Source organism: Leptonychotes weddellii, chromosome 8 (assembly GCF_054177405.1).
Source record: "Leptonychotes weddellii isolate Sample4059 chromosome 8, ASM5417740v2, whole genome shotgun sequence".
NCBI lineage: Eukaryota > Metazoa > Chordata > Mammalia > Carnivora > Phocidae > Leptonychotes > Leptonychotes weddellii.
The window spans coordinates 12,125,960-12,149,129 of NC_138376.1; the positions used below are offsets into that span (position 1 = coordinate 12,125,960).

Consider the following 23,170-nt stretch of genomic DNA (forward strand, 5'->3'; position numbering starts at 1 on the left):
CACTGACTTCTGTGCATTGATTTTCTATCCTGCCACTTTACTGAATTCCTGTATGAGTTCTAGCAGTTTTGGGGTGGAGTCTTTTGGGTTTTCCACATAAAGTATCATATCATCTGCAAAGAGTGAGAGTTTGACTTCTTCTTTGCCGATTTGGATGACTTTTATTTCTGCAGTTTTTTAATTTTTTTACAAGATTTTATTTACTCATTCGAGAGAGATAAAGAGGTAGCGAGACAGAGCACAAGCAGGGAGGAGAGGGAGAGGCAGGGTCCCCGTGAGCAGGGAGCCCGATGTACTACTCCTATCCGAGGACCCTGGGATCATGACCTGAACCGAAGGCAGATGCTTAACCAACTGAGCCACTCAGGCAATCCTGCAGTTTTTTTGTTTTTTTTTTGTTTGTTTTTTTAAATAAATACAATGCTATCCAGAAAATCTGCTCCAAGGTATTTACTCAAGAAAAACTAAAGCATATGTTCACAGACTTTTACGCCAATGTAATTAGAAGCTTTATTTATAATAACTCCAAACTGGAAACAGCCCAAATATTCAACATTAGTTGATCTGATAAACAAATTGTTGTATATATTTCAAATCAATACTTCTCAACAGTAAAAAGAAACAAGCTAAGGGTATACATATCATCATGTTTAAATCTCAAAAAATTATGCTGAGGGGAAGAAGAGAAAGATAGAAGACAGCATACTGATTCTATTTACATGAAATTTTTGAGAGGCTAAAGTGATGTATAGTGACAGAATGCTAATCAGGGGTTGTTGGGGATGAGAGTGGAAAGATTTGACTGCAGCTATTCTGTGTCTTGGGGCGCCAGGCTGGTTCAGTCAGTATAGCAGGTGACTTCTGATCTCAGTGTTGTGAGTTCAAGCCCCAGGTTGGGCATAGAGCTTATTTAAAAAAATGCAAATATTCTGTATCTTGATTATGGTGAGTGTCACATTAGGATGCCATTTTTCAAAACTCAGTTAATTCTACCCTTAAATTATATACATTGTATTGTACAGAAATTATACCTCAATGAAGTTGATCTTTTAAATCTGTGTTTTTTCTGATTATAAAAGTATTACAATTTCCTCTACGAAGTATGAGAAACAAAAAAGTACAAATTAAAAAGACAAACTATTACTTTACATCCAGAGAAAATGTCAAAGATAGGATATATTTTCTTCCTTTATTTGTCCTGCATAAGTATGTTAAAGATACATGTATGTTAAAAAATTATGCTGCATTATTGGATGTGGTATATAGTATTTTGGTGGAATAAATAATATCAGAATGAACTTTACGTATATAATGTTTGAGTTGGTTTCCAATAATTTCCAGAGACATATTACTGGTCAAAGGGTACAAATATTTTTAATGTTTTTGCTATAAGTTGTAAAAGTTCTCTCTAGAATGGTTATATACTTTTACTAACCATGTGTGAGGTATAACTTTGACCTTTGCCATGTCCTAACCATCATTACTAACATTGAATTACTCTTTGCTAATTTGAACAAGATCATTTTAATTTGTATTTTTGTCATAATTAGATTAAATATTTTCTTGAAATACATCCATAGTTACTTGTAGTTCTGTAAATTCTGTTCAAGTTCACTGTCCGTTTCTTTTTCTGTTAGAGCTTTAATATTTTTAATAGACATTTACAGACTCTTTCATCTCTTAAGGACATCATCTTCTGTGGATCATATTTGTTGTAAATATTTTTCTCAAAATTTTTTCTGATTTTTTTTAAAGTTTTATTTAAATTCTAGTTAGTTAACATACAGTGCAATATTGGTTTCAGGAGTAGAATTCAGTGATTCATGACTTACATACAGCACCCAGAACTCATCATAACAAGTGCGCTCCTTAATACCCATCCCCCATCTGGCCCATCCCCAACCACCTCCCTCCATCAACCCTCAGTTTGTTCTCTATTAAGAGTCTCTTATGGCTTTTTTTTTTTTTCTCTCTCTCTCTCTCCTTTTTCTTTTATTCCCCCTTCCCATATGTTTATCTGTTCTGTTTCTGATATTTTGAATGTTCAGACATTTTTGTGTGTGTGTGGTCACATTTTTCAATCTTTCCATTTGAATTCTGCTTTTCAAGGTATAAGCCACCAAATCATAGAGGAGTCAGAAATGTGCTTATATTAAGTACAAGGCAGCAGGATAGTTCCAAATACGATGCTATTAAAAAAGAAATAGACTGAGCTCTAGTAGGAAAGAAAATATAGAGAAACTTATCCACCTCAGGCTTGCAATGACAAGTATTTAGCCATATTTTAATAAGAAATATGTGAAAGTTGAATACAAGTGAAACAGGGAAAAGAGAGAGCATTAGGTAGTGTTTTGGCATATGCTACTCCTTATAGACAAGAAGTATAGATAGAAGTGAGAGGTGAAAGTTGGCTGATGCGTGTTTAAGAATCTGATGCTTGAAAACTCATGCGAATGGGTCCTAGTGAGCTATTATTGCCTATAGATATAGACCTCGTAATGGGAAGGATATCAGGACTTTGCTAACATCACTCCTGCCAAGGCATTGGTATAAGAAGAATAACAAAAAATCTGAATTTGGGAGATGACTGGGCAAACTATTACATAAGTTTCGAGAAGCAGGCCATGATGCAAGAGTGCAAGAGTTTGAGATGATGTGAATGATGCCCTGTACATCAGAGTGAATGAAGACCACAGAGAGCTTTCTAGTCTGTGTATGAGCACCGCCTGCTGGCCGTGATTGGGCGATTGGATGCTGGAATGGTGTTTTCTGCAGAAGCATTGGTCCAAAAGACAAAATATCGTCTTGAAAGTAGTTGGACTTACTGGAAATGACAGTGCTAACTCACTAAGGAAGGAGATTTTTGTTTTCAAAGCTTCTTGGAATGTGAGATTTTAAGAATTTTTCTATGTGGAGCCAGTGTGGAGAAAAGTTCCTCTTGTGTACTGTTGGCAGAAGTGGAGGTGGGTTTAATTTTTAGAAAATGCTTTTTGTCAATATGTATACAAAATTAAATTGAACTCTCAAATTCTACTTTTAGGAATTTATCCTAAATAAGTGGTCAGGAAAATTAGCAAAGATCTATGGCAAGGATCCTCTTCAGAGCATTCCTCTAGATGTGAAAAAAAAAAAAAAAAAAAAGAACCAAACTAAACTCCACCACAAAGAGATCATTTATGTAAACGGAGGCACAACAATCTAAAGGCATAATATGCACCCACAAAAGGGATGTATGTGTTTGGATATGTATTAATGTGGAAAGGTTATCAATAATATGCTATTAGGTGAAAAATGCAGGTCATTAACAGCCTCTAGCCTGTCTTTGGCTCTGGAGTAAATCTGCTTCATTTCGGATTCTGGCTTCACCACTTGCTAGCGTGTGACTTTGGACATGCTGACTAATTTGTCCTCAGAATCTCTTCATCTCTAAATTGGGAATGCTAACAGTACCTACTTTATAGTGTGGCTTTTAAAATTAAAAAGGAATTCAAACAAAGTGCTGAAGCACATATTACCTAAAATAAAGTCAACATTCTGACTGTGGTTTATATTCATCTCTATGTCCACATTGATATTTCTAACTATAGACAACTAGAAGTCCGGAAAGATATACCAACATAATGGTCAAGTTTATCTTATAGTGTGGGAATTAAAGGTATTTTTTCATATTTTCTTTATATCATTTTATACTTTTTGATTTTTATTTTGATTATGCATTACATATAAAACTTAAAATAAAAAGAAAAGTAACCTTCTAAAAATAAACAGAAGCATACTCTTAAATACAGAGAACAAACTGGTGGTTGCCAGAGGGATGGGCAAAATGGGTGAAGGGGAGTGGGAGGAACAGGCTTCCAGTTATGGAATGCGTAAGTCATGGGAATAAAAGGTACAGTATGGGGACTATGGTCCACGGTATTGTGATATTGCATGGTGACAGATGGTAGCTACACTTGTAGTGAACATAACACACTGTATAGATTTGTTAGTCACTATGTTGTACACTTGAAACTAACGTAATATCATGGGTCAATTATACCTCAATTAAATAAAAAGGAAATTAATCTTCTTACTGCAAGAACAGTTGGGCATTATCAACATACTTTTTGAACTGCAAATGAATCAAACTTGTAGTCTCCTATTGTATTTAGAGCATCATAATAGATTTGGCCAGGGGCCTTAGTATTTACCGAAAATTCCAAATGAAGGCATTAATCCTGAATACCTAGACCTAAATCCTCTTTTTCTAGAATGAAAGGTCCAGCAAATCGTATCTGGGGAATGAAACAAACATTCGTGTCCTAGAGGCAGAGAGGACCCCTCCCAAGATCAAGGAAAACAGGCCAACACCCTGGCATGTAATAGTAAAACTTGCAAATCTTAGAACCAAGGAAACCATCTTAAGGGCACTTAGGTGGAAGAGATTCCTTACGTACAGAGGGAGGAACATCAGAATAACGTCAGACCTATCCATAAAAGTTGAGCCCAAGTTAAATTCTCCAGAGGAATGCTTTCCTTATAATCTCCATGAGTTAAGCAAGAATGTGACATGAATCGTTGATGTGCATATGATTATAACAGTGAGGCTGCAATCTGGTTTAATGCTACAGAATGTTGTTCTTCTATTATATGTCACCCACGGAGAGGAAGAAATAAAGGCAGAGAAGGAGAGAGGCCACCTATGATCATTTTGGACATGCTGTTTAATGCTTTGATTTCATTCTCAATGGATTCTCATTTAAAGTTTGGTCAGTGTGTGTTGAAATATGAAATTATCTTAATGTGAAATTTCCAAGGTTTCATTCATCATGTTAAAGGGTTATATTTTACACTATTCAATTAACAAGTCTTACTGTCTGCATATTGCTCCACACTCAAACTAGGGAGCAAGAGGGAATTTCTTTCAAGATTACTTTTTCTAAAAAGGCTCTGTTTTTACAACCAGAACAATCAATTCATGAAAATATTGGCCACTTTATGGATAAGTATCACAACTAGGTGTACATGATTATTAAAGTTCATGGTGGAATATGCCCACTGACCATGTACAAAAATTTGTTTTGCTTCAGATCGAGAAAATTATTCTGACTCTCCAGGTTAGGTGGTAAGATGAGTATATCACAGTCATCTAAGATTCTTTTTCCCCAAATCCCTTTGAAATAATTAATATAAATTTGCATGTCCTTTGGAAACTAGAGAAGGGCACTACTGACATTCTGTAACATCTGAGGAATTTATGGGAGAGGTGGTGAGGTGGACCCACATTGATGAGAGCTATAGAGAATGACCCATGCCATTCCTTTGGCATAACAGCAGTGTTCCTGGTCACGTGTGGAGGAGATCCTGAGAGACCCCAGCAAGCATCCAAACACTCAGAAATGCAAGTATTGGAGACAAGCATGATCTCTTTGGCAACATTTGCACCCCTCCAGTTAAGCTCCATTATAAGATGTCAAATGGACATCAACTCACATGTCAACTCCAGTTGATTTATACTGACTGCCTGGTTGTGTTGAAAAGAATTTAATGCTGTGACATGGCTGAGTGGTAGGTTGTCAGATAAAATACAGGATGAACAATTAAATTTGAATTTCAGATAAACAATGAATAGTTTTTTATTGAAGTATATACCATCTGTCATTATACAGCACTATTATAATACCATTGACTATATTTCCTATGCTGTACCTTATCCTGTGATTCATTCATTCTAACCCGTACCTCCCATCCCCCTTCACCAATTTGCTCACCTCTCCACCCCACCTTCAATTGGCAACCATCAAAATTATTTTCTGTATTTATGGGTCTGTTTCTACTTTTTTGTTTATTCATTTGTTTTGTTTTTTAGATTCCACATATAAGTGAAATCATATGGTTTTTGTCTTTCTCTTTCTGACTTATTTCTCTTAGCATAATACCCTCTAGGTCCATCCATGTTGGCAAGATTTCCTCCTTTTTATGGCTGAGTAATAATCCATTGTGTGTGTGTGTGTGTGTGTGTATCACATCTTTATCCGTTCGTCTCTTTTTTTTTTTTTTTTAAAGATTTTATTTATTTATTTGACAGAGAGAGACATAGCGAGAGAAGGAACACAAGCAGGGGGAGTGGGAGAGGGAGAAGCAGGCTTCCCGCTGAGCAGGGAGCCCGATGTGGGGCTCGATCCCAGGAACCTGAGATCATGACCTGAGCCGAAGGCAGACGCTTAACGACTGAGCCACCCAGGCACCCCTATCCGTTCATCTCTTGATGGACACTTGGGTTCCTTCCATATCTTATCTATTGTAAATAAGGTTGCAGTAAACATAAGGGTGCACACATCTTTTGGAATTAGTGTTTTCATTTTCCTTGGGTGAATACCCAGTAGCACAATTACTGGATTGTAAGGTAGTTCTATTTTTAACTTTTTGAGAAACCTTCATACCGTTTTCCATGGCGGATGCACCAATTTACATTCCCACCAACAGTGTACGAGGATTCCTTTTTTCTCCGCATCCTGGACGACAATTATTATTTCTTGTCTTTTTGATTCTAGCCATTCTGACAGATAGAATGTGATACTTCATTGTGATATTGATTTGCAGTAACAAAAAATAATTTTTAGTATAACAGGTCCCAAATATTACATAGGACATACTAATACTATAAATTATATGTTGTTTATTCAGACTTAACTGGCATTTTTTATTTTTGGTTGCCAACTCTGGCAAATGTATATAGCAGCAAAGAACCATTGTTTCTGACCATTGTTTTGGTCTACCATGATGACTGAAAAGAGAAATGGCAACTAAGCAGTCCTAAGGAGTTATGGGGTTTTCTGCAGTGCAGTATCCACCCTCGCATATGGGAATTACATGGACAAAATTGACAGCTGGAACTATTTGTAATGCTAACTGCCCTCCCCCCTTACCCAGCACTCAGGACAGCTCAACCAACAATACAAGTTCATCTCAAGAATAATACTTAATCTTCCCACTTACCTGGACCTGAAGAATAGTAACAAAGACACAAATAAATCTCTCACAAACCCATCTTAACTTTGAAGTGACTATAAGTCAATCTGGGCAGTAACAGCTTGCTTGTGGAAGATTGAGTAAGTCGTAGGTCCTGAAAAAGAAAATATTTCTTTTAGGTGAAGCCATATAAAGTTGCCATTTTATAAATAAAGAGGCTGGAATACCAGCGATTTTATATGTTTAAACCTGATATAAGGACCTGCTCTGGAGAATCAAAGCAAATGCTTCCCTCTGAAATAGATTTGCCTCAAGAAACAGTAGGAAAAGAAAATTCAATGATTCTGACTGTGTTATTAAAGTGCCTTAAACGAATTTGCATATATGAATCCAAAATAGGTAGTCATGAAGTTCTAAAATCAGAGCGGTAGAAAGAAGAGATGAAAAACACAAGTGTCTAATGAAAGCCATGATGTATACAATGAATAGTAGATTGGATACTGAAAATATAAAATTTCTGAAGTAGAAGAGAAACTCAAGAATTTTTCCTGAAATTGAGGCAGGAAGTCTAGAGATAAAAATGAGAAAGAGAGAGAGAAGAAGGAAAGGTGAGGAATGCAGAACATAATTAGGGCTCACATTTATGTAGAATGGACTTTCAGAGAAATAGTGCTGTTGATGAGCCCAGAGCAATAATTAAGAAAGAAGAAAATTGTCCTGAACACTGCAGCCTACAAATGAGAAGGGCTCATCGTGTACTGATGAGTAAAGACTCCCTGCAGATATTTTATGCACAAAGGTGATGGGAGATGAGCTTGGGTCTCTGTCAACTAGTCCAGTGAACTGAATGAGAAACCAAAATGGAGAACCGGAAAATGTATAGGTTATGGGAAACAAGAAATGTGCATGACCATGGAAACTAATTAATAGAGATACTTCTAGCATAAATGTGCACATACAGCATAATAAAATTATCAGAAGTTTTTTTTTTAAAGATTTTATTTATTTATTTGAGAGAGAGAGAGAGCACAAGCTGGGGGGTGGAGGGTGGAGGAGCAGAGGCAGAGGGACAAGCAGACTCCCTGCTAAGTGTGGAGCCTCAGTGGGGCTCGATCCCAGGACCCTGAGATCATGACCTGAGCTGAAGGCAGACGCTTAACCAGCTGAGCCACCCAAGGCACCCCCAGAAGTTCTTGGCAGGAAAACCGTATAATATTAAAACACTCATCATGAAATAACTAATTGAATAGTAATGACATAACAAAATGTGATCACTAATAAAACATAAACAGGCTATATACAAAAATAAAGTAAAAAAAACCCTACAGAAATAAAGTACAAGAAGAAAAGAGAGCGAGAATAGTCCATTTGGTAATAAACCAAACAGAAATAATCGTGGGGGTGGGTGGGAACATGTTATAAAGTAAATGGTTTTAACGGCCACAGTAGTCTCTCAAATTAGAGGCGACAAAATGCAGAATCCAATTGTGGAGCTCTTAAGCTATAGGCCTTAAGTAAAGGGACATGGCCAAGTCAAAAATAAAAGTAACAGACAACAACTTTTAGGTAAACACAATCAAAAGAAATATATGTATGTAGAGATACACATATTGAGAAAGATACATACCAAGTACTAATAGTGGTTATCTCAAGGTGTAGATTAATGTGAGCTTTTTTCCCCAATGTTTTCTTCTTTCTACTTACCGATACTTGCTATTTTTTTCCCCACCATGGTATGTTTTGCTTTTGTCACTCAGAAAATTATGGTTACTTTCACCTAAAATAATGAGTTCAAATGGTAAGAATAAACCAGGCACAAAATTGCTACGTTCATGAGGTGTTATTCTTTTTAATATAGAAATAGGGCTTTGAAATCAATCAGAAAAAAGGCAAAGGACTCCTCAGAAATTTGGACAAAGGACATGTGTAGTTTAAAGAAGAAATGCAAATGTTCAGTGACTCTGTATGTTATGATTCTGGTTTTCAAACACACACATATGCATAGTTAAAAGCCTTGAAAGGAATATTTCAACATGCTCACAATACTTTTTATTGCCCTCTTTGTATCTGTCTGCGTTCTCTGGAAACGAGCACATGTTGTGAGTGTTAAATAAAATAAAATAAGTAAAAAATAGAAGAATGAGAAAGAAAATGATCTCTCTTAAAAGAGAAGAAAAACAATAAATAGGGGCCACATGTCCTAAAATTGAGAGTAAGTTTGTGGAATTCGAAAGAACATGTTCAAAGCTAAAGGAAAGGTTAGATCTAGGATCATTCCCATCCCCTCGGGATGTTCGTTTGCCTTTCCCGTCTCAGCCAAACAGGAACCTGGCCCAGTCTACCAGTTGTACAATTACAGTAGGAGGACTGGAATTAGAAGCCAGATGTGCTAACTCTCACACTTGAGCAGAATGTATCAGCTCATGTTATCTGGAACAATCTCTAGGGAAGCACACTTTTAATTTTTGGTTGCCAGCCGACCCTTTCCTGAGGGGCACTATTCTTGGAGCTTTAAATGGTCGTCTGTTTTGTGTCTGTCTTTGAAGACAAAGCCAGAGGGCTGACTCGAGTTCCCAGTGGTCCACACACCAGGGAGAACACAGTGGCCATTGGAAGAGATCTTGTCCCTATCAAACAGTTGCTCTTGGGGGCTGTCTTTTAGGAGTGAAAGACCCTGCGTACTTCTCTGTGTGTACGTGCGGCTTGCCTTTCTGCGAGGGAAGTGGCATTCTGTCTCGAAACCCACTACCAGGAATTCCAAGGTCAGATTAAGACATTTTTCTATTTTTATAAATACCCAATTGATGGCCTCAAATCTAGAGCTATGTATCTGTCTCTCCCCAAAAGATTTACCAGCACAGATGGCAAATAAACCAAAGATAGATGTAATCTTGATTCCAAAGAAAGGAGTGTGATTTCTCGAGCTACTTCCACCTCTGATGTAGGCATCACCCGAACCAATTCTGCATTCCTCACAAGCTCCTACAGATCCTTCAGGTGGAGGAGGGATGTGAGCAAAAATCATGCACAGATTCTTTAATAAAACACAGACACGTTTTTCTATTTCTGTGTAAAATCTGAATATACAACAAGGATACTTATTTGTGATCAAATGCTGACACTCTACCCTAGGCAATTCTCAACTTGCGTTCAGAAGTCCAGAAGGACACCACACCAGAACAGGAGACCAGCAGTCAGCTAGTGGGCAGGGTCGGGCTCAGCTACAGGAATGGAATTCCAGGCTTCAGAGAGAGCTTTTGAGCATTTCTACGAAGCAAGTAATAGAGCAAAAATAGAAATGAGTCACTTACCTTTATGTGGCATATTATAATTTATAAAGTGTTTCACATTTGTCTTCCTTCAGCTTCACAATTTCTCGTGAAAAAAGCTGAACTGGGAGCCATTATTTCTAATTCGCAGATCTGGATTTACTCAGAGAGGTTAAGTGACTTGCCCAAGGTCACACAGGTAGTAAATGTTGGAATTCCAATTTATTTCTACTACATAAGAGTTATTCTCTTGCTAATTTCTGGTATCTCTCTAGCTGGATTGTACTGAAATAATTATACATTAGAACTTCATTCCTTTGGCTGGAGCCTGTGCTACTTAAATTTTTCTACAGCTGCCTGTCTGATGGCAGGGGGACATGAGATCAGATAACAGGGAAATGAATGGCTTTTGTTCAAATAGCCTATCACAATAATAATATTTCCTTGCAGTCTTGTGTTTTGTCTTTGCAATTCTTGGTACTTTGCAATCCGAATTTGTATAGCCATGTTTGTTTTCATATAAAATGTTTAAAATGCTGTACCATTAATAGTTACATTCGAGAAGATGGACCATCAGATGTTTCCTGAGATTTTGCATATGCTGGCCGACCAAATAGACTGCCAGGATTAAAGCTACCCTGATGTGAGAAACCCAGGCATTGTTTCTTGTTAAAATTCAGTTACTATTTTTGATACTTTTTGATACATTTTGATAAAAGGAGGAGATGGTAAGTGATTGCAGTAGTTTGTTTCTAAGACAGGTTTTGAGGGGTTAAATCAGGTGGGTGAAACTGACACAGTTTGCTCTGGAGGACAGGAGGGAAGGTGGGAGATAGGGTTTGGGGAAGGTTAAGAGAACAGATTGGGTCAGCTGGAGGCATGGAAACAAATGTTGCCTTTTTACAATTTTATCTAAAGCCAACCCTGTTTATGTTTCTGTTAAGCATGACTCAAGAGAAAGGCATTTAAATACTGTGATTAATGTAAAAATGAGTTTACTGACAAGTTTAAGAAAAATGAAAAAAATGAAATCACGTCCTCAAGCACTTAAAAGAAATTCTAATTCAGGATAGGTAGAAACAGTGTGCTGTATTATCTGTAGCAACCGGTGTGAGAGACAAGGCATATATATATATTTCATTTACACTGTAAATGTTCTCTTGACTTAGACTGGTCATGGAAACATATTTGAAATAATCATGGCAGCAAAAACAAAGAATCAGACTAGACTTCTACCATGTAAAGGCTATTTTAAAAATTACAATCTCAGTATCACTCAGAAACCTACAGGAAATTTTACTGCAGTTAATTTTTGGGTTTTATTTTTCTTGTTGGCACTATACTATAGGATTAGAATATGATAACATTATTTTATAATTACATATGGCTTTTCATAATTGGCTTTTAAAAGTACTAAAAATATTATCCTTTTGGAAGGTGAACATAACTCATCTATTTTTCCCCCCTGGCAACAGTGATCTGGGGCAAGAATAATGCCACAGTTGTAACAAAACGTTGTTCCTTTGCTCTGCAGAAATCACCTCTCCTCTTTTTTTTTTTTTTTAAAGATTTTATTTATTGGGCGCCTGGGTGGCTCAGTTGGTTAAGCGACTGCCTTCGGCTCAGGTCATGATCCTGGAGTCCCAGGATCGAGTCCCACATCGGGCTCCCTGCTCGGCAGGGAGTCTGCTTCTCCCTCTGACCCTTCTCCCTCTCATGCTCTCTGTCTCTCATTCTCTCTCTCTCTCAAATAAATAAAATCTTAAAAAAAAAAAAAAGATTTTATTTATTTATTTGACAGAGAGAGAGACAGCAAGAGAGGGAACACAAGTAGGGGGAGAGGGAGAGGGAGAAGCAGGCTTCCCGCCGAGCAGGGAGCCTGATGCAGGGCTCGATCCCAGGACCCTGGGATCATGACCTGAGCCGAAGGCAGATGCTTAACGACTGAGCCACCAGGCGCCCCTCACCTCTCCTCTTTAATTGCTCCCATTGACCTGGGAGTCCCCAGGACAGTGACAGCCCCTTAAATGGAATTCTGAGGAACCATCTCACGATGTGTCTGGTTCATGAGGTGTGAGACAGAACACAGTTGTTCCCCACCTGGCACCCTCTGGTTCCTCATTGCCTGCTAGTTTCCTACCAATGACAACAATGGCACCCATGTCACAGATGCCAGTCAAGGTCCCCCTGGGCTATTGCTGTCTTCCCAAGGTGTCCCCCTGAACGCTGAAGTTGCCATTTCTCAAGAGTGCTGAATGCCTGACACCAGAGGCCACGCATGGCCATAGCTGGTCCTTGCTGTCTTGTTTCTGCACCATCTCTGGTTCCAATCCTGCTGATAACTAGCCCCTTCAGGTTTTTTCTTTTTTAAAAAAATTTTCTTTTCTTCTTATTATTAGTTTTAGAGAGAGAGAGAGAGAGCCCTTGCGTGTATGAGCAGTGGGGGAAGGGGAGAGGGAGAGAGAGAATCTCAAGCAGACTCCCCAGTCAGCATGCAGCTCACTGGGGGGCTCGATCTCACGACCCTGAGACCATGACTTGAGCTGAAATCAAGAGTCGGACGCTTAACCGACTGAGCCACCCAGGTGCCCCATGATCAATTAATTTAAAAATAGCTTTAATTCAAACCCAAGTTGTAACTTTTCATTCACTACTGATTGACTGAATTAAATGTATATTGTTAATTTACGGGTGTGTGTTTGTATGTGCACACATTTAAAAAAAATTTCCTTAAGAGACTCTTAATCATAGGAAACAAACTGAGGGTTGCTGGAGGGGGGTGGAGGGATGGGGTAACTGGGGGATGGGCATTAAGGAGGGCACGTGATGTGATGAGCACTGGGTGTTATATAAGACTGATGAATCACTGACCTCTATCTCTGAAACCAATAATACATTATATGTTAATTAATTGAATTTAAATTAAAAAAAATTCCAAATCCTTTCATGAGTTGATTTAATCAAATCCGTCTCCAGTGAACTCATGCAGCTAACAAATCCCTGTTATGGTCACAATGGCAATAATTGCAGAGACTGTCTTATGTAGCGTGCTTAATAGTGATCATTCTATGTTTATGCTACAGATTCATGCCACATTTTCTTTTTTTTTTTTTAAAGATTTTATTTATTTATTTGACAGAAAGAGACACAGTGAGAGAGGAACACAAGCAGGGGGAGTGGAAGAGGGAGAAGCAGGCTTCCCGCCGAGCAGGGAGCCCGATGTGGGGCTCGATCCCAGGACGCGGGGATCATGACCTGAGCCGAAGGCAGGCGCTTAACGACTGAGCCACCCAGGTGCCCCCATGCCACATTTTCTTTTAAAGACTTTATTTATTTGAGAGAAAGACAGCGTGCACGAGCAGGGGGAGGGGCAGGCTCCCCACTGAGCAGGGAGCCCGACGTGGGGCTTGATCCCATGGGATCATGGGATCATGACCTGAGCCGAAGGCAGCTGCTTAACCAACTGAGCCATCCAGGTGCCCCTCATGCCCCATTTTCCAAAGTCCATTCAACAATCACTTGGCAAGAGCCAGCTAGGTTCCAGGCTGGGTTGTCAGACACCTCCTTGAGCGAGCTACCATACGCAATGCAGGATCTGTGCCGCTTGGACACCTGCGGTTCAAGCAGAATCCCCCCAAATTCCGTAGATTGTTTGCCATTGTCAGGATGCAGGAGGCCAGCTCAGCCTCAAATTATTTCTCAGATCATTTGCCTTGAGTAGTTAAAAGGTTAACATTTCCTTACATCAAACTTGGAAAGCATCTTTTCCTTTGATTTCCTCGGGTGTGAAATAGTTTACTACTAGTCTCTGTCTTCTAGTCTCCCTGCTGTGGTTCTGAGCTCAGGCAGATATTTGTAAAGCACTTTGTTCTCAGGAGAAAGGTCACATTTAGAAAGGTAAGTATAATCCACATGACTGCATTGGGGACAAATATTGTCACTGGCCAAGCCCCTGCCTTCACCTTCCATGCACCCACAGTATACGTAATAAAGAGAAACTCACTTTTCAAGCTCAAGTACAAAAGAATAAAGCAACTGTTGAGCCTGAGGGCTTCTTGGAAGGTGTGTGAAATAAAGCAGAAAGCAGTGGTTAGTCTTCCACATTGTTTGAAAAGTCATCAGACCACAATATTCATGAGAGTCTGCAAATTGGCATTGGCCTTATGCAGGCTTACAAATTATGCTCATGATTTTCTGTATGCTGCCTTTGTAAATGTTTTTCCTTTTTCTGCTCTCGTGAACTGGAGATGAAAAGAATCAATAAGACAACTGTTTGATCTTTGGATTTTAATGAACGGCAATCACAAGGTCATCATATTGCTAAATCATTAATTGCTTTTGAGAGTTCAACAAATTTGTATTATAAACTGTATTTTGATTATCATTAGTTGAATAGGTTTCTGAGACACCGAGAGAAATAAGACAGTGAATGACTTTATTTATGAAGTAGATGTCAACTGAATAATTTAACGACTTCAATTATCTTAATAGCCAACCAATATTAACTGCAGCGTGATAAATGGTTTTTCAACTTATTATAACTTTAAACCGATGCACAATGACTCGCATTGTGTTTGGCACATAGAATGTGTTCAACAAATGCTAACTCTTCAGTTTTTTTTTTTTGTTTTATTTAAATTACAGCTAGTTAACATACAGTGTAATATTAGTTTCAGGTGTGCAATACAGCGATTCATCACTTCCCTACATTACCCCGTGCTCATCACAACAAGTGCCCTCCTGAATCTCCTTCACCTGTTTCACCCATCCCTCTACCCTCTTCCCTCTGGTAACCATCTCTTTCTTCTCTATAGTTAAGAGTCTGTTTCTTGGTTTGCCTCTCTCTTTTTTTCCCCCATGATCATTTGTTTTGTTTCTTAAATTCCACCTATGAGTGAAATTATATGGTATTTGTCTTTCTCTGACTGACTTATTTCACTTAGCATAAATCTCTAGCTCCACCCATGTTGTTGCAAATGGCAAGATTTCATTCGTTTTCATGGCTGAGTAATATTCCTCTCTGTGTGTGTGTGTGTGTGTGTGTGTGTGTGTGTGTGTGTGTGTACCACATCTTTATCCATTCATCAATTGATGGACATTTGGGCTCTTTCCATAATTTGATAATGCTGTTGATAATGCTGCTATAAAGGTCAGGGTGCATGTATCCTTTTGAATTAGACTTTTGTAGTCTTTGTTTTGTTTTTTTTTCCTAAAAAACTGGAATCTTTACCATGAGCTCCCTGAGTGGCCTTTATTTTTTTGTTTACCATTTTACCCCCAGTATTGATACCAGCACGGTTTCTGACAGCAGGTAGGTGGTGCATATTTGCAGACTGAGTGAGCCTATCACAGAGAACTAAATAGGCATTCAAATTTTTTCTTAGCACAGCTTACAGTGAAGATCTAATACATAAGGTAAAACACAAGAAACCAAAATATATTAAATTTCTTTTAGTTCTGAGCCATCTGGGTTGGTTTTTTTTTTTTTTTGGCCCATTATTTATATCTATGGTTGCTGTTGATATTTCTTCTCATCTTAATGTTAATGATATAAAGCTGAATTCTCTTTAAAATGAACACCAACAAAGGCATGTTTTTAACAACTTTATTGAGGTATAATTTATATTCCATGCTTCACCCATTTATAGTATAACTAACTCAATGGCTTCGAGTGTATTTAGGGCATTATGTAATGCCATCATCACAATAAATTGTAATACACTGTCATCACTGCAAAAAGAAATCCCACACTTCTTAACCTGTCACCCTCAAGCCTTCCTGCCCATCTCCCTCAACTCTATGCATCCATGAATCTACTTTATGTATCTACAGATTTGCCTATTCCGGACATTTCATATAAGTGAAATCATTCAGTATATGGACTTCTGTGCCTGACTTCTTTTACTTAGCATAATGTTTTCAAGGCTTATCCAAGTAGTAGCAGGGTGGGAGGAGGCAGAGGGAGAGGGAGAAAAAATCATGAAGAAAGTCATAAAAGTTTGTTTTTATTCCTTTTTATTGCTGAATATGAATATGCCACATTTTGTTCATCCATTCATCAATTGCTGGACATTTGGATTGTTTTCGCTTTTTGGCAAATATGGATAATGCTGCTATGAATATTAGTGGATAAGTGTTGTGTGGACATATGTTTACTTTCTCACCTAGAGACAGAAGGGATTATTTATAAATCCCCCAAAACAAAACAAATTCCAATTCCATTTATTTACCAGAGGAAATAGTGAGAGAATTTTAAGCACAGTGGAATGAACATTGACTAGGAGTGTGTTCGGAGAGCAGGGCAACCTCCTGATGCTGGCACTCGCTAGCCATGTGACCCTGAGCGAAGGACTTCCCCTCTGTGTTCTTATACAGAAGGTGATTGGGCCCCATCTCAAAGGTCAGCTTGCAATGCAGGCATTCAAAAAATCTAATGTAACAGTGGCCACAGGTGAGTCTGAGTTAAAATTTCAGCCTAAATCCAAAAGTACCTCAAGGTCAAGAAAATTTTTAAAAAATCTCTTTAATATGAAGATCAACATACAAATAAAAATACTCCCTCAGTTGCTATTAGGAATAATTAAAAGTTGTGTCAGAAATAAAGAAAAAAATTATATTCTTGTCATCTTTATAAAGAACTGATGAATGATTACAAAAAAAGGAACCATATAAATTTCCTTGCATACAAAGCAAATAGGGTGGCTTGTTAAAGACTCTTCCACTTGCTACAGAAGATAACAATTAGATTTGCAAACCTTTCTTTTTTTAATCTAAGGAAAATCTTTACAAAGGAAAGAAAGAACACTTCATGAATGCAATTGAAGATGTAGCAACTGCCTCTAAAGAGGGAACTATTCAAGAAGAGTCTTATGTTTTCATGAGGAAATGTCAAAAATTTAAAAATATCCACGTGCAATATTCCTTTGTTCATCGTACCTAGTGACCATATCCCTGGCCAAAGCAAAAAGTGGCAAGACGTATGAGCTATCCACATGTTTTTTATTTTTTTTTTCTTTTTAAAGATCTTATTTATTTATTTGACAGAAAGAGAGCATGAGAGTAAGCAGGGGGAGCAGCAGGGGGAGTGGAAGAGGGAGAAGCAGACTCCCTGCTGAGCATGGACCCCAATGTGGGACTTGATCCCAGGATCCTGGGATCACGACCGAGCTGAGGCAGACTCTTAACCGACTGAGCCACCCGGTGCCCCACATGTTTCTTATATTTTCCCAACATTTCCCCGTCGAAGCTGTCTTTGCCCAGGGGATTCCCTTACCCTTACTGTTCTTCAATTTCACTGAAATATTTTTCAATTTCTTATTAAAATATAGATAAATAAAGATGTAATAGAACATATAGGTACTAGAAAGAGAAGGTGGAAAGAATGGGTAGATTCCTGTTTTAAAAGAAAAGTGCTTAGTTTGTGGCATAAATTAATGTACTCATGCCTGAAACACCTTTTTGTACATATGCCATTTCCTTTCCTGCACTCAGAAATCTTCTATCTTTTGGGGGGGGGGTGGCGTGGGGAGTGGTTCTCTTGTGCCATATAGGTTCCAGGCATTGCCAAGGGGATAGCTTGCTTACAACTCTAGTAAGAAGACACTGAAACGTTCTCACTGTTGCATTTATCAATGACAATGCTTTTCCCTCCCCTCTCTCTCTCTCTCTCACACACACAAATACAGACTTTAAATAAATCCTGTTGTACTGACCAAAGTAAAACCTAGAAATAACAATGAATATCTGACAATATATTTTACATGTTAGGAGGTAAAAATTAATGCAACTGACAAGAAAAAAATCATGAAGAAAGTCATAAAAAGTTTGTTTTTAAACTCTGAAATCCAATTAATGTGGTCAACATTAAAGTTTTCCTTTAGCATCAAAATTTCACCCATTTAGATTTACTTGAGAAATATCAAGTTTTTGTTTAATGTTGTTTGGGGAAATACCAAAACCAAAACCAGCTGTCTCCTGCCCCATCCTCTCCCTAGAGGCAATCAGTGTTAACTTTTTTGAGATTCTTTCGATATTTGCTTTCATATTCCTAAGTGCTATGTTTGTGTTACTATCCTCTGGTTGATATGTATTAGATATTGTTTATAGATTTCCTGCATGGTAGATGGTGAATTTTAATTCTCTTATGTTTCCTTTCCTCCCCCCCCCCATATTCTCAATAGATTTCTCTCACACTTTTAGTTAAGTCTCTAAAATTGAATTCAATCTGTAAAAATTGAAAAATTATCTTGCTGTGTTGTGGGCAGCTTCTGAGATGGTCTCCAATTATCTCTGTGTGTTGGTATGACTGGCATTGTGTAATCCCCTCTCTTTGAGTAACTGACTCCTAGCCAATAGAATATGGCAACAACAAATGGGTGTCGTTTCTGTGACTAGGTTACAGAGGACTGTACCTTCTGTCTTGCTAGCAGACTATACTGCTTTCTTGGCTTTGATGAAGGAAACTACCATAATGAAGAGGCCCATGTGGCAAGGAAATGATGGTGGCCCCTGGCAAAAAACCAATGAGGAACTGAGTTCCTTTGTAATAGCCTGCGGGAAACTGAATGCTGCCAACAACCACTGAGTGAATATGGAAGCAGATCCTTCCCTAGTCAAACCTTTGGATAACACCATAGATCTTGGGTTGACACTTTGATTTCAGCCTGGTGAGAAACCACAGAGTGTAAGACCCAGCTAAGCCATGCTCAAATTCCTGAACCACAGATGTGAGATAATAAATATGTGTTTTTTAAAAGATTTTTAAAATTTATTTGAGAGAGAGAGGGTAGGGGGAGGCAGAGGGAGAGGGAGAAGCAGACTCCCTCCTGAGCAGGGAGCCCTAGGTGGGACTCGATCCCAGTATCCCGAGATCATAACCTGAGCCAAAGGCAGATGCTTAACTGACTGAGCCAACCACAGGCCCCAAATATATGTTGTTTTAAGTTGCTAAGTTTCGGGTAGTTTGTTATACATCAACAAATAACAAATAGACTATATAAATATTGTTTATATTGTTGTATACTGTGACTACAGTTTTTCTTTTGTAAGTTTTTATTCTTTCTGTAATTAGTAGTCTTTTCTCCCCCCATTTGCTTAATTTTCTTTGACCCTGTGGCTAAGTTTTGCCTCATTATTCACTAACTCTTTTAACACCTTTCCATAACATATGGTGAAATCTGTTTTGATGATCAGTTCCACTTTATTTTTTCTTGAAACAACCCCTTTTTTTATTTCTGTTCAATTTTGAAATCTGTACTTGTTTTTCTCTAGTTCTGCTATGCAACTCTCTTACTCACATCCCTCTTCCCTCATTCTAAGATGCCCTTTCCTCTTCTCTTCCTGTTTTGGATGACCTTTTCTTGGATTCTGTGTCTCTATCTTTTTTGATTTCCTAACTTGTTTTGGTTGAACACATTCTTTATTGGCTTCCTAAGTAAGGATTCATGGAAGATAACATTTTTGAAATTTTGCATATATGAAATTTTCTTTATTCTTTCATTACACATAGTTAATCATTTGGCTTGGAATAAATTGTTATTTAAAGTTTGAAGACATTAATTTTTTGCTTCTAGCTTCCAATGTTGCTGTTGAAATGATTCTCACATCTTCTCAATCTTTCCTTTTCTTCATTTTCTTCTGTTCCTTCTTCTCTCCTGCCTTCCCCTCTCTCTCCTTTCGGTCTTCTCATCGTTTTTGTTCTCCTTTCTAGGAGATTTCTTCAGTTTCATTTTTCAATACTTTTTGAATGTTTAATTTGGGCTATCATACTCTTAATTTCCAAGGATGCTTTCTAGTTTTCTTGTGGCTGTATTTTTATTGTATCCTAATCTTATATTTTGGAGGCTTGCTTGTATGAATCAGGCATGGGCACTAAAAGCTCTTTGCACAAAGAAAGTTTAGTCATTGGAGACCCATCAGTCATGGGTCTAGATGTTTGGTTTAGTGTGGCTAAAATTTCCAGCTGCCCACCAAAATCCATTCCCCAACCCTCTTGTAGTTAAATATGGCTTTATGACTGTTTTGCCCAATGGATTGTTAGTAAAAGTGACTCTTCCCACGTCCAGGCCTGGCCCATGAATACGCCATACTGTACTCCCTTATATCTGGAATGAGAAGGATTCTCAGATAACAATCTTAAAAATCATGTGTTGAAGATGGCAGAGTCTCCATCTGCCCAGGTGTCTGCATGATGGTGTGACTCTGACGTGAGCAAGAATTAAACATGAATGTGTTTGCACCATGTTTTTTGGGGGTGGGATCTCTATTTGTTATAGCAGTTAGTTTTCTTTAAGTGATACACTGCGAACCCCAAAATGTCAGTATCTATTTGTTTGTTTGTTTTTTGGGTTAATTCACTTTCTTCAGCGATAGATCTCCCAATCTCCTGTCCAGAAGATTGTGTTGAACTGACTATTGGCATTCTGTCATTGGACAAGTGACAGAAGGTATGTATGTAGTTAATAGGCTTTTCTCTGGACCTCAGGTTAGTACTTCTCCAACACCTTTCTCTGTGCCTGGTGTTTTTAAATCTGGAGCCTCTTTGATGTTCTTTCTCTGAAAAAATTTCCTGTTCTATTCAGTAGTGGAATGGAAGAGAAGTGGCCTGATTATCTGGAAGGGGTGAAGTGCTGGGTCTCTAATTGCTCTTCAAATAGATTTTCAAGGAAACTACTGTGTTATACTCTTCCACTGAGCTTCATTTTACAAAGTATCTGATGCCTCCTATTCCTTAGCTGTTCCTGGGTTTGCAGGTCAAATGGGCTTGTTCTTATTGGCATTACCTGCAGCAAAACTTAGATTGACCTGCCACTGTTATACTATTCCTCCAACGGTTTTCTTTCTTCCCATTTTGTGGTTGAGGGTTACAGATTTCATCAAGAAGGCGTTTTGAGTTCTGTGCTCTTATTAGTACAGAGTCGTTTTCGAGAGGAAAGAGGTGAAGAGCTATTTCCTTGACAGGCCTAAAGCTAGCAATCTCATATAATTTTAATTCATCTGTGAAGATTAACTACCTAAATGATTGTTTTAAAAAGACAAAGAGACTCAAAACTAGCTAGTTCCAAATAAAGCCCCAGAATCTGTAAGTTCTTTGTGTTTACTTAACTGCTTAGTAAAATAATAAGTCAGATGTCCGAGTAGGCACAGAGATTTTGTATCCCATCACATTCACGATCTCGCGATCTCACATGGACATTTTGTAAGCTTGAGATTTGAAGTCTTATGATCTCAACAACTCGTCATTCCACAGTCCCATTTTCTCATGATCTTCAGTCTTACAGACTCATAGGATTGAGGTTTCATGGTTAATGGATTTGCCCAGCAGTCTCATGGTCTCACTATTTTGTGCTCCTGTAGGTGTGAGGTCTCATTGTTTAAAGGTCTAGTAGCCACATGAGTTTGACCCCAGAGCCAACCAGGAGGCAGAGGTAGTCAAAACTTTAGGAATCAAATGTGAACTAAGACTAACCAAAGCTGCAGCCACACATTTATCAGGATAATTACAAAGAAAACAACCCCTGCATCCATTGTAGTCAAACTTCTGAACATCAAAACAAATATAAATTTAAAAATTTAAAGAATCCAAAGAATAACAACTATATCATGTATAGGTGAAAAATGATAAGAATGAAAGCTAGCTTCCCATAAGAATGGAGCCAGAAGACAATGGAATAACATTTTTAAATTTCTGAAACAAAAACAAAAACAAAACAAAAACAAATATCATCCTAGAATTCTATACTCAACAATGTTTTTAAAACAAAGGCAAAGTAAAGACATTTTTAGATAAACCCAAACTGGGAGAACTTGTTGCCAGCAGACTCACATTATAAGAAATGCTAAGGGAAACTTCTGACATGATATCAAATGGAACATCCAATCTACAGGAAAGACTAAAGAACACTGGATAAATATGTAAATATAAAAGTGTTTTTATTTCTTTTCTTAAATTAATTCAAGTCAATTAAGTGTTATTAGCAAAAGTGGTAAATGTACTGTGGGGTTTAAACATATTTAAAAATAAAATATGTGACAATAGGATAAAGGGAAAGAGTGTATAAGTAGAATGATATTGTTTTAAGGTTCTTGCATTATATGTAAAGTGGTATAGTATTAACTCAAAGTAACCTAAGTTGTAGTGATTTTTTTTTTAGTGATAAGTTAAAGATGTGTATTAAAATCCTTAGAAGAATCACTAGAAAAGTATTACAAATAGATATAACTAAAAAGCCAACAGAAGAGATAGAAACAACTACTAAAAGATACATAATTAACAAAAGAAGACAGGGAAGGAGGAATAAAGCAGTAAAGGAAGGACTGTATAAAAAACAAATGAGATAATATGAGACCCAAACCTAGTGGATCAATAATTATATTAAATATAAATGGACTAATCCCTCCAATTAAAAGGTAAAAATTGTCAGATCTGATATCAATGAGAACTGGCTGATTCTAATTTGGAAGAGTAAGTGAATTTAATTTTGCAGTAAAAAAAATTAATGTGTACAATAATCCATGGGAAAATTACATCTTTAAACTTTAAAGTGTAATTGTGGAATACAGAAAATTCTTCTTGTCATTTCTTAAGAGCAGAAAAGCCTCTGCACTCTGGCCAATAGGTCTGTGGTAACAGTTCTTCATCTGGTCAGGAGAGAAAATACATTTGCTTTTATAGGTTGGGCCATACTTTGGCTTCTACCAGGTATATCTTCTTTGAGCACTGGAAAAGTCAAAATAATATAGTAATTTTTGCCTTCTTTTCTCCAGGCAGTTTCCAAACAATGACAATAGAAGTTTATAAAACTTAGATTGCAGACCTAGGGAAACACTCAAATTTCAATTAGTACAGAGTTTCAAGATTAATGACACATTTTCAGATGTTGGCCTCAGGGGAACTTGGCTATTAATGAATTTAGGTCAAATGAAGACTGATAGATGAGAGAATGCAGATG

The 23,170-nt window shown here is 37.7% G+C and overlaps 2 long non-coding RNA genes across 4 annotated transcripts in view; one reads left to right on the plus strand and one right to left on the minus strand.

Annotated features, from left to right (window-relative positions):
* Positions 1–3,606: 3,606 nt before the first annotated feature.
* On the minus strand, positions 3,607–10,711 carry LOC145722936 (uncharacterized). 2 transcript variants are annotated; one of them, XR_014147503.1, is made up of 5 exons: positions 10,263–10,711; positions 8,656–8,728; positions 6,979–7,105; positions 6,423–6,538; positions 3,607–6,277 (listed from the first exon to the last, which is right to left on the minus strand). It is a non-coding gene; the product is annotated as an uncharacterized LOC145722936 (long non-coding RNA). The 2 variants fall into 2 exon arrangements; XR_014147502.1 differs by having other exon boundaries at positions 3,607–6,538.
* The window catches only part of LOC145722937 (uncharacterized), a 43,837-nt gene continuing 30,980 nt past the window's right edge, over positions 10,314–23,170 (plus strand). For both annotated transcript variants that reach the window (XR_014147504.1, XR_014147505.1), the window contains exon 1: positions 10,314–10,419. This is a non-coding gene — a long non-coding RNA (uncharacterized LOC145722937). The remainder of the gene's footprint in view (positions 10,420–23,170) is intronic.